Below are 13,129 nucleotides of genomic sequence, written 5' to 3'. Positions count from 1 at the left end.
CACATTTTCATTAGCTGTTCATTAGTTGATGGATATCTAGGCTGTTTCCAATTTCTAGCTATTATGAATAAAGCAGCAATGACCATGGATGACCAAATACATCTGTAGTAAGATGTAGAGTCCTTTGAGTATACGCCCAAGAGTGATGTAACTGGACCTTGATATCCCTGGGAGTCCTGCTTTTTCTTTTTTCTTTTTTTTCTTTTCTTTTCTTACTTTCTTCTTTCTTTTTATTTCTTTCTCTCTTTCTTTTTTGAAGGGAAATAGAGGAGGAGTTGATCTGGGGAAGAAGGGATGTGGGGGGAGGGACTGGGAGGAGTGGAGGGAGAGGGAAACCTGCAGTTGGGATGTAATGTATGAGAAAAGAATAAAAGTTAAAAAGATAAAACAAAACAAATTAAAAATAACTTAAAAGAGTATACCTAAAATAGATATAACTGCTTGTAATAATTTCATGAGATTAACAAATATTAAAATAATTAAGAATACAAAAATTGTATTCTGTCTATTTTGTATAAATATTGATAAATAGGAATGCTCATATGTGGTAATGGTTGGACATTCTAATCATTTTGTGTTTAGATTATTTTGATGCTATCATCTCAGTAATTTGCAATTCCTGAGGATTCTCAGCATTATATATCATCTACTGCATTCCATAAAGAGAAATACAGAGGGCATAATAATTTCTTCTAAATTCAGTGTCCTTTTCACTCTTTTCTTTTATTTTCATTTTTTGCTTGTTTGTTTGTGTCTTTTTATGTACTTTGGCTGTGCCTGTAGTGGAATTTTACTATTTAGTGGAACTTACTAGGTAGATCAGGCAGACCTTGAGCCCACAAAGATCTGTCTGCCTCTGCCTTCTGAGTGGGATTAAAGGCATACACCACCACACCCAGGTCAATCATTTCTAATAAATGGCATCAATCTATCTATCTATCTATCTATCTATCTATCTATCTATCTATCTATCTATCTATCTATCTATCTATCTATCTATCCAGTTTTTGCCCAGAGAATATTATTGTTTTAATGTCTCTTCTCTATACTAAAATAAATATATCTCTTTTGTTAATACATTATGGTTTTCTTTTTTTTTCTTTTGTTTTTTGAGACAGGGTTTCTCTGTGTAGCTTTGTGCCTTTCCTGGAACTCACTTTGTAGACCAGGCTGGCCTCGAACTCACAGAGATCCTCCTGCCTCTGCCTCCTGAGTGCTGGGATTAAAAGCCATGTGCCACCACTGCCCAGCACAACATGGTTTTCTAATTTCTCCATAATCTTGTGTGTTTGATATAGCTAATATACAAATTTACACTTTATGGCTGCTAACAATAATATAAAACTTGATTTGTTGTCTTTTACAGCTCTCTCCATTACTATGATATTATTATCATATACACAGTTTTTCACATCAAAAATTCACATTGTGTCACTGTGTTAATCAGATTCTGGTAGTGGCTAGAATCTTCATATCTGCCATTATAGATGCAATAATGTTTCTTACTAAGTAGTTTATTATTCAGTATTCTCTTGGCATATTTCTATCAATCAAGTGGCATTTCATTACCATTTACTACTTAGTTTTGGTTTCCATGATGCAGTTAGAAGGTATGGAGGGGAAAGCCATTGCAAGGTAAAATTTGCAGACATTTGGAGAGCAAAGACTTGGTATGTACATATTTGAAGTTCAATTTCTTTGATTTTTTCAGGAAAAATGGAAATAATTCTCAAATTTTAAAGTATAGATACACTGAAATATAGATAATTCTAGCAAATTAACAGACTTTTATTGTAACTGAAAATTATCTCGGGATATTTTCTAATATGTGAAACCAGTTATTTGAGATTCCATATGTGCAGATTACCTAATAACAAGGAATAAACAATGGTGAAGTAATCTTTACCTAAAACAATACTGAAATCATATACAATTATATAAATACATCTCTAATTTTCACTATGATCTGACATTAAAAAAGTCAAAATGGGAATTTGTTAAGTTTAGCTTCTTGAATCAATATCTCAGAATTTCAAGACAGCTTTACCATAGTCAATTCTTAGCTGACTTATAAATATCTATTGTCGCTAAGCAGATCCAAGCCAGTTTTCCTCCCAACTTCGGATTTTTTTCACTTTGCTACTGGCTCCAAATGTAGAGATTAATAATTGTTATGGATAACAGACAAAGTGTGACATTGTAGTTAGTTGTTTGATTTCCTAGTCTGTGTCAGTTTGTAGTCATCACTGCTTTTATAAAGCTACCAGAATGAAGAAGAAAACACTTCGATCAGATTTCTAATATGCTAAATGAATAAATAATTAGTCGACACAAGCAATGGAATTTATTTTTAAATTAAGGAAACCAACTTCCAAAAATGTTTATTATAGGTAACATAAAAGCTATTGCCCTCCAAATGAAATGTGTGCTTCTTGCAAAGTCTATATAGAAAAGTATGATTGAGTGCCTTTGCAAAGTATCTAATTCCAAGTGCCAGTTTCTGGTATTTAATGCTGTTGTGAACTCCATTGAACTGTTTAATCTCCTTGAGCCTCAATTTCTATCATCTATGAAATGAAGTGCAGCTATAAATATTTCATATGACTATGTGGAGTATTTGCAGAGACAATAAATTGAGAAATTTTGGAATATTTCCCTATCCAAAAGTGCTCAGTAAATGTTAGCATTATGAGTTCACATGTCTGAATAATTTTAGAATGCCTCATCTGTATTTTATGAAAATTAAAATAATTAAGGAAATTTAGCCAGCATTGCTTTGGAGTGAGGAAAAATTCCTCCTAGTCATTTCTGATTCACTGAGTTATTCTATAGAGTGATAAGTAATTGTTATTATTATAAGCCTTTCATTTCTCATTTGGAGAGATTTCTATAATCTAGTCTATTATAAACACCATTTGCTAAAATTAATTTCTGGAATAATAATGTTTAAAAACTAATATTTTCTATTAATCCAAGCAGTGAATGGAATATAAGAAATTCAACCTGAATACAGGGAAAGATGCTTGGTCTTATGTCAGCTTGATACACTATGCTTTGCTGATGTCCATGGGAGGCCTGCCCCTTTCTGAGTGAATATGGAGGAGGGGTGGATTGGGAGGGTGAGGAAAGGTGGGAGTAAGTGGGAGGAGAGGAGGGAAGGGAGGCTGTAGTCAGGATGTAAAATGAATAAATAAATTGATTGATTAAAAATAATGAAATGCCAAAGTTGGAGAATTCTTTGAAAATCGCATATAAAATATGTATAAACTTAAATTCTTCTAAATCAAAAGAAAAACTATAAATTTATTATGTAAGTTTTACTCCCAAATTAAGATAACTTGAATTTCAGCTCTCATAAAAAAAAACAAAATAATTCAACAATTTCTTATGTTACTTAACTGTACTCTTAGCTTGTTGGGGAGTGTAACTGGACACAGTATCCACATCTGTCACCCTGGCCTCTTATCCTGTAACTACCACGCATGAGTGAATCTCCATATACGTTGGCTAGGCTGGTGTCCAGATCAACAATGCCTGCTCATAGCTGTAATACCTGGAACATATCATCCAGCTGATGGCAAGTTGCCAAATGACAAGACCATTGGGGGAGGAGATGACTCCTTCAACACCTTCTTCAGTGAGACAGGCACAGGCAGGCATATGCTCAGGGTAGTATTTGTAGACATGGGTCCCACAGTTATTGATGAAGTTCATACTGGTATCTACCACCAGCTCTTCCACCCCACATGGCTCATTACCGGCAAGGAAGATGTTGCAAATAACTATGCCTGTGGCCACTACACCACTGGTAAAAAGATCATTAACCTTGTCTTGGACCAAATTCTCAGGCTGAGAGACTAGTGCATAGGTATTCAGGGCTTCCTAGTTTTCCATAGCTTTGGGAGGGGAACTGTCTCTGGGTTCAACCTCCCTGATGATGGAGTGGCTCTCTGTTGAAGATGGAAAGTAGTTCAAGATGGAGTTCTCCATTTTCCCAGCACCTAGGTTTCCACTGCCATTGTTGAGCCCTGCAATTCCATACTCATCACCCATACCACCCAGTAACATTCTGATTTTGCCTTCATAGTAGACAAAGATGCCATCTATGGTATCCGTCTTAGAAACCTCAATATTGAGGGCTCAACATACATTAACCTTAACTGCCTTTTTAGCTAGATTGTGTCTTCCATCACAACTTCCTTCCTATCTGATGGGTCCCTGAATGATGGTCTGACAGAATGCCAGACCAATCTGGTGCCCTACCATTGAATCCACTTCCTGCTGGCCACATATGCTCCTGTTATCTAAGCTGAGAAAGTCTAACCAGGGCAGCTTTCTGTAGCAAAGATCATCAATGCCTACTTTCAGCCAGCTAGCCAGATGGTGAAATGTGACCCTTTCTATCAGCTTCCTCCTGTGCAGTGGTGATATGATTCCCACAGATGTCACTGCTGCCACTGCAACCATCAAGACCTAGTGCAGCAGCATCTAGTTTGTAAACTTGTACCCCATTGGCTTAAGAATTGGCATTAATTATCAACCTCCCACTATGGTACACGGTGGGGAGATGGCCAAGGTACAGAGAGCTATGTGCATGTTGAGCAACACCACAGCAAGTGCTGAGGCCTAGGCTTACCTCGACCACAAGCTCGACCTGATGTATGCCAATGATCAGCCCTTGTGCACTGATATGTTGGCAAGGGCGCAGAGGAAGGGGAATTTGCTGAGCTTCTTAATGACATGGCTGCCCTAGAAAAGTTTATCAGGAGGTTGGTGTGGATTCTCTTGAAGGAGAGGGTGGGGAACAAGGAGAGGAATACTTACCATTCCTTTTAGCCCCATAGTGATTCAGATTCCCAGAACTTCACCTTCAACATAGCTGACAATCATAAATGTCTCCAATTATGTTATTTTCATTCTGTGGTGATGTTTATCTTGTATATATGTTCCTTAAAGGGTTTTCATGATGTCTCAAAGAAAAGCATTTAAAAAAAGAAATTGAATTATTATCTTATTCCATCATTGCCTTGTTTATATTATATTAAATGAATTATCAAATGCATAAGACATGATAATAAATGTTATTTTAGTCTTTTCTATGTGTTCTAGAAGCACATCCTGAAAAAATGAATTTAGCAAATGTTTTAGAACACAGGTAAATTTATTTTTTTCTATAAAAACACAAAGAATAAATATTAAGGTTTTGTGGTCATCTGTTCAACTTTGCCAATTGTACATGAATTAATTTCAATAAAACTATATTTACATAAGTTGAATTTTAAATTTTCCATAGTCCATTTAAAAATTATAAAATAGAATCATAATTCATGCTTCATGAAAAATAGCTAGCTTGTCTTATTTAGCCCACAAACTGTAACTATTCTAGCATGCTGGGAGACACAAAATTAATATTGCCAGATTAGAAAGACACGAAAAGTACTCTCAAGTTGGCAGACTTCTCTGAGTTCCTTAGAGCTTTGAACTTTCTTAAAATTCTCAGTAGATGACTCTTGCTTACTCTTTTAGAAGTGTTTCGATTTCACACTGCATTTAGACTCACTTTGTTATGTCAGGATGCTCTGAACACTGTTAAACTAAAATAAGCTGCCTGCAAGTTGTTTTACACTAATATAAAACAGTAAAAGAGCATGCAGAACATATTTCCATACGTGATACTTAAGTTCAATAGATATTTGTAAAATGTATAATAAATGTATGAAAGGTCAAAATGGAAAATACATCTTAAAAACTTGCTTTCTATTTGTTTCCATTCTAGGGAAGAACAAGTAGTGTATACCAATAACTATAATAATACAGTAGTAAGTTCTAAATAACAGTATATCCCAAAAGTCATAAATAACATGTTTAACTAAATTAGGAAAAAAAGCTTGCAAGAGCTAAACTTTTAATCCCAGTATGTTATCTACTAATGAGTGTGTGTGTATGTGTTTGTGTGTGTGTGTGTGTGTGTGTGTGTGTGTGTGTGTGTAAATATATACTTCTCATTTGAAGTATATAATTTAGGTACCTACTACTTTCATAAATGACTAGCTCTTTTATGTATACAGGGAATGCATTTGTATAAAAATAAAATCACACTACTTAATGGTAATATTGCCAACAAGCACTTATTTTTAGAATCCTATCACAATATTACTTCATTCTTCCTTTAAAATTCCTCATAACATAAAGTTAGGTAAGCAAAGAATTACTTAAAGACTAGTAGAAAAACATTTCACAGCCCAGATATTCTGCCCTCATACATCTAGCTGATTTCCCGCATTTATTTTTGGAGATTACTTCCTCTCTTTCAAGGCTGTCATTGTCTTTTGTTTAGCTGTAAATAGCCATGGCCTTTCTGTTACTACTTTCAATAGGAACATGTTCATTTGTAAACAACAAATATACTTTTCCATATGTTACTGGCTCATTGTATTGTGGCAAGTATTCTTAAAATTAGTTCTAAATGCTTAACAAATGTAAATGTACAATACTATAGAATGATATTATATAGCAGATCTCTGTAATTTATTCTTTCTGTATTACTGAAACTTTACACCCAATCTGGAACAATTCCATGTTGCCATTGCCCATAACCTCCTAGCAACTAATGTTCCACTCCATCTTTCTATGAGATTGTCTCTTGAGGATATACCATATTAGTTGAATAATGTAGTATTTGTTCTGCTGTTGTTGCATAATTCTATCTAGCACAAAATAATTCAAATTTATGCATATTTCACATCACAGGATTCTCAGCACTGAATAATATTCCATTGGATGAATAAACCATGATTTATCCATTAAACCATCTTTGTTAATTTAGGTGTTTCCCTATTTGTGGATAATGCTGCAATTAATACGTGATTATATTTAGTATCATCTTCATAGGGTTTAGAATCTTCCAGCAGACAACCTCTGGGCATGCCTATGTGGAGTATCTAGATATCTAGTTATATAATTATCCCCCTACTCCAACTATTGCTTCCCATATATTAGTGACTGTGGGACTACCCACCAGGGCATAGAAAACCTACTGGCAGCTGCAGCCTCAAAGAAAGCTGATTCTACTTCCCTGAGCAGACATCAAGTTCCACTAGTTCCTCAGCTAGGGGAGAAGACTGCTGAGCCCTTCCCCTAGTTCATATTGGAAATTTGAATGGTGTGATCTGATGCAGAAATTATGAAGTCAGCTACAGCTAATGTGAGTTCATGTATGAATCAGCCATGTCATGTGCTTTCAGCCAGAATAGATTCTACTTCTTCCATAAACCTATTCCTCTCTAACACACAGTTGTATTATCTATTCATTGTTTTTTTTCTGGCTATTTGCAAAATTTGAAAACCCATACGCCTTACATCCTTCCCATATTTAAATTTATACTATTTGTTCATACTTCTTTTCTTCTTGGATATTTCATTTTAGATTTATTCTGAATTTGATAGCACTCATTTATAATAAATTATATATAAGGGTCTGTTATCAGCAATACTCCATAGTCTGCACATTACAGTAGAGAAATCATGCTAAGTATCTAATTATTGTAATAGTCTTTTTGTCACTTGTATTCCACACTATACTGTGAACTGTTCATAGCAAGTATATTACCCCATTTCATATATTTGAACTTATTATATCTAGCAATTGTTTTAGAATAATCTATCATGTTAAAAAATAACATTACATTATAGTTTATGAACAAATTCTAGGAAAAGTATAACTCAATGGATGAGATAGCTTTACAGTTCAAAGAACAGTGACAAACTTACTGTTCAATTTTATACTCAGCATTATAAAACAAGTTATGATTGTCACCAATTTTTAAATTTGTGAGTTATAAATATATATTATATACTCTCACTCATTTGTCATATTACCAAATCTAGTATCCTCCTTCCATACTATAAACCCTCTCCAGATGTTGCTGATAATTACATACATGCACACATGTATTAATTTTGCTGTTTCCACAAATTTCAATCCCCTTATTCATAAATCCATTTCTTTATATTCTGCCTTATTGCAAAAGAGGGTTGAAATTTGCAAACTGAAAGGCAGACATTAGGTAGGTAAGTTTAATTATTGTTCAATGTAGACATTTAGGAAAAGACCATTTAAAGCTTTATTTTAAAAAATATTTTATTTAATATTTATACATGATATAATTTTGAATCAAATTTGCTCTCCTTTTTCACTCCAATCCCTCTCCTATATCCCCCCTTCTCTTTTACCTCTGAACTTCATGTTTTCCCTTTTGTTTAGTACTCAATGATTCCCATTCAGTGCTGTCTTTATGGACATGAGTGTGGAACCATATACTGTAGCCTCTCAGAGCCCAGTCTCTAAAGAAAATGGAATGTCCCTTCCCCAACAGCCATCAATTGCAAAATGTTTCTCAGATAAGGGTGGGAATTGATGATCCTCTCCTCCATTCATGCTGAGATTTTGACTACCCAAATGAATCTTCTCCAATGAGGATAGAGAGAGCCAATAATCTGTGTGTATAAAGTTAACAACATAGGAGAGAGATTATTTTATGTCCACTTAGCAGAATAGTAGTCCTAGGTTTTCCTCTAAGGTCTATGACCTAAACAGCACGGAACTTTTGGACCAGTTAATAGTACTAGACATGTGTTCTAGCTCATGGATCTGGATTTAAATCCAACTAGAAAGTGTTTTGTTATTTTCATAATTTTATGACACTATTATACCAATGGAAATATCTCGCTATCTCAGCTGTTACTGTAGATTGCACAAGGTAAGACTACTGATTACTCTTACCTCCCTAGTAGCATGCATAGAACACTCCAGTGCTATGAAAGATATTGAGTAGGAATGAAGCTTACAGATCATTACCAACTTGATTTCTTCATACTCTATGACACAGATATGTGGTATGTTTAGCAATTTGGTCTTATAATCGAATTCTAGAGGGAAACCAGGAGCAATGAGAATAGGCTGTCATGATTGGGATTGTGTCTGTAGGAACTCATTAATCAAAAACTTAAAAAGAGTTAATATATATATATATATATATATATATATATATATATCACTGTATCTCCATTATAGGGTAATTCCATTTAAACTCTCTCCTCTCTGTTTCTCTCTCTCTCTCTCTCTCTCTCTCTCTCTCTCTCTCTCTCTCTCTCTCTCTCTCTTTCTCTCTCTCTCTCTCTCACACACACACACGCACATATATATATTAATAAGTTTCTCTAATAGTTCTCATAATATAATACATATTGAAAAAAAACATTAGTTGTGGACAATGAGGTTGTTCCATTAAAATAGTTAAGAACAATATTTGACTTTTACAAAACTGTGTCACACTAGTTAGCTTTAGATGTCATGGTTTAGAATTAGTCGTGTGCCCATTATATCTTCTCAAGATACATGGGTATTTGCAATTCTTTGTTTTAGAATAAAATAATATTCTAAGATCATTATAATTGGGGTTATTATTCATTGCCATCACATTTATATTTGAATATACGTTATTCAATAATTATTTCTCTCTTATAAATTCACACTTTATTCACTGTATGTCACAAGCATATTTGCTATCATTCATTCACATAATAAATTGTCTTAATTGTGAGAAGATCTTAAAATTGAATTAATTAATTAATCTGTTATTGGTTGTCATTGTCTTAGTCAAAGTTTCTATTGCAGTGAAGAGACACCTGACCATGGTGACTCTTAATAAGGAAAACATTTAATTGAGGCTGGCTTACAAGTTCAGAAGTTTAGTCCATTATCATCATGGCAGGAACTCAAAGGCACACAAGCAGACATATGCTAGAGAAGGAGCTCAGAGCTCGATATCTGGGTCAGAAGGCAGCAGGAAAAGAAAGTGAGTCATTGGGCCCACCACCAGTGACACAGTTCCTCCAACAAGGCCACATTTACTCCAACAAGGCCACAAGTCCTAATTCTTTCAAATAGTACCACTCCCTTTGAGCCATGGGGGCCATTTTCATTTAAACCACCACAGTCACTAAGAACTTTCTATCTCTTACCTTAGTTAGGGTTTCTATTGCTACAACAAAAAAAAAAAACATGACCAAAAAGATAGTTGGGGAGGAAAAGGTTTATTGACTTAAATTTCCACAGCATTGTTCATCATTGAAGGAAGTCAGGACAGGAACTCAAATAGGGAAGGATCCTGGAGACAGGAACTGATGCAGAGACCATGGAGAGTTGTTGCTTCCCCTGGCTTGTTCAGCCTGCTTTCTTATAGAACCCAGGACCACCTCCAAAGGGATGGAACCACCTACAGTGGACTAGGTCTTCCCTCATCAATCATTAATTAAGAAAATGCCCTATATCTGGATCTTATGAAGGCATCTTCTCAGTTGAGATTCCTTCCATTCATATAAAACTAGTTTGTGTGTCAAGCTGATCTAAGAATAGTCAGTCCACAACTCTAATTTTTAATTTTTTCATTCAGTTAACTTGGGTGTCCTTTGGCAATTTCAAACATGTATGTAATGTATTCAGAATACCCTAGCTCCCTCCCCTCCCTGACTCTTTTCTTGCTCCTGCCCCTATTATCTTCCTACTCAGTACAAGCCCCTTTCCCAAATCTATCCTCTTTTGTTTTTGAGTGTGTGACCTCTGATTTTAACATGTACTTTCCTTATGGCCACTTGTTTGGAATTATATACTGGAGTCTGATGGGTAGAAATGTATACTAGAGCTTGGTGAGCCCATCAGTTGCCTAATTTACACAGAGAGAAAATGCTTCCTGAACCTCCCATTGATCTATGACTGACGTTTGACCGACACAGTCTCATAGTAGCCTCCATGCCAAGGGCCTGTTGTATGACTACATTTGTAGTGGTGATGTCATGCCCTGAAGATAGTATCTTACATATGTTCTACCTTCTAGCTCTTACATTCTTCCTATTCTATTCTGAAATGTTCTATGAGCCTTAGATGAGGTGGTATAAATATCCTGTTTAGGGCTGAACACTAAGATCTCATTATTTTACTTACTGTCATTTTTCTTTAATATTCAACATTAAATTACCTCATCTAATTTTTCACATTATTTGGTCTCTTACTGTTAATATCCTATGTAATGTCCAAAATACTGAAGGAACATTGGGATTGTGTGATGAATTTCTTTTACATTTTTGGGCAAGGTATTATACATTTAGTTTTAGCGCATTGGGGGTTTAGACTATTTTTTTTTCAATTTAAAATTTGAAATTTCATACATGTGTGTTATAATTATGTCACTTTCATTCCACTTTTTCCCCCTTCTTCCTGTGTCTGTCCCACACTTCCTCATGAATTCATGGAATTTTCTCATTTAATTGCTACCATTTAATTGTATGTACATATATAAATTTAAATACCACATGCTGAGTTCATTTAATATTGCTCATTTATACATGTTTAGGGCTTACCACTTAGGTGTGGATAACCTATTACGTATTCCATCTCTTAAAATACCATCTCTAAGAGAGGTTCAGCATTGAACATTAAATTTTTATAATGCCTACATATCAGATGATTCTATGCTCTGCTTTTATATAAAACTAGTATTGTTCTCAATAAATTGTCTCACCATTCATCATGGAAATGAATCCCAGGATTATCATTTATAATTTCATCAACAACATGGACTATTAATATGCCATGTTCTATCCTTCCCCTTCAACTAATTCAAGACCGACTTTTCTAATTGTTCTCCATACTATAGTGTTTCTCTAATGTATTCACAGCACTAGTCACTGCTGAAATTATCTTACATATTTACTTATTTACATGTGTCTCTGCCTCTCTTCATTCCACAGTAAAAGCACCAAAAGAAGTAAAATCTTGTATGTCCCATTTTTTTGGTACATAGAATATTCTTAGTAAATCTTTTTTGGTTTGGTTTGGTTTAACAAAATAAAATATTGTATGATAAAATAAAAACCATAATATTGAAGTTGAACAAGGCAAACCTACAAGAGAAATCATAAGAATCAGACTCACTCATTCACACACTCAGAAGTACCACAAAAACACTAAACTGAAAGCCATCATATACATTTAGATGGCCTAGTAACAACTTGTGCATCCCTGTGTATGCTGCTTTAGTCTCCATGAATTCATATGAGCTTTGGTCATGTTGATTTGGAGGGACTTTTTCTCCTGGTGTCCTACATTCCCTTTTGTCTCTTATACTCTTTCCACCCCTCAGTAAATAGTTTAAAGTTGTGACTTATTAGAGAATTCAACAGTGAATCCATTACCAATCACCACAAGTTTAAGTAATAAATGCTTGAAAGTATAAGTAATTAATATGTGAAAGGCACAAAGAAATGGATGGTTTTGTGTGTCAACTTGACACAAGCTAAAGTTGTCAGAAGGAGTCTCAGCTGAGGAAATGCCTCCTTGAGTTTCAGCTGTAATGTATTTTCTCAATTAGTGATCAATGGGGGGTGGACTAGACCATGAGGGTGTTGACATTCCTGGGCTGGTGTTCCTGGGTTCTATAAGAAGGTGGACTGAGCTCATGGGAAGCAAGCCAGTAAGCAACTCCCCTCCATAACCTCTGCATTAGCTCCTGACTCCTGGATTCTGCTTTTTCAGTTCCTGTCCTGACTCCCTTCTGTGATGAAGAGCAATGCTAAAGCCAAGTAAACCCTTTATTTCCCAACTTGCTTTTTGGTCATAGTGTTTTATCACAGTAATAGAAATCCTAATACAAATTGGTACCAGCATAGTGGGATGTTGCTGTGACAGACCTGAGCATGTTCCAGAGGTGGTTGTGGTTGTACCTCATTCTAGTAGCTGGACTTGGTAATGTGCAAGTGTCACCCAGGTGGTACTGGTTTTGAAGGCATGAAGGGGTCATGGAGAGAAGTGGAGGGTTCACACTGTGAAGGTCCAGGAAAGGCAATTGGTGAAGTTGCAGCCTCAGTAGCAGTTGAAGGCCCAGGACTGAAGGAAGAAGTTAAGTATTGGCAACATAGAGAGCCTATGAGAGGCTTTTGGTGAAAGTGCAGCCCAGTTGCAGCAAGGGACCCAAACATTTTGGAGATGCCAGATGACCACCAAGAACAGCTGAGCTGCAGCAGTGGAGTGGAGCCAGCCTGAGCCTAGAAGACAAGCTGTATTTGCTGCAGA

At 35.4% G+C, this 13,129-nt stretch overlaps 1 protein-coding gene and 1 pseudogene across 2 annotated transcripts in view; both read left to right on the top strand.

The window, feature by feature from the left end:
* Window positions 1–13,129, top strand: part of Klhl4 (kelch like family member 4) — a 70,699-nt gene that overhangs the window by 12,871 nt on the left and 44,699 nt on the right. The gene's annotated exons all lie outside the window — the stretch shown is intronic.
* LOC102923865 (tubulin alpha-1B chain-like) lies at window positions 3,551–4,944 on the top strand (annotated as a pseudogene).

The sequence above is a fragment of the Peromyscus maniculatus genome, chromosome X (genome assembly GCF_049852395.1).
Source record: "Peromyscus maniculatus bairdii isolate BWxNUB_F1_BW_parent chromosome X, HU_Pman_BW_mat_3.1, whole genome shotgun sequence".
In the NCBI taxonomy this organism is placed as follows: Eukaryota; Metazoa; Chordata; class Mammalia; order Rodentia; family Cricetidae; genus Peromyscus; species Peromyscus maniculatus.
This window is presented reverse-complemented; position numbering and strand designations above follow the sequence as displayed.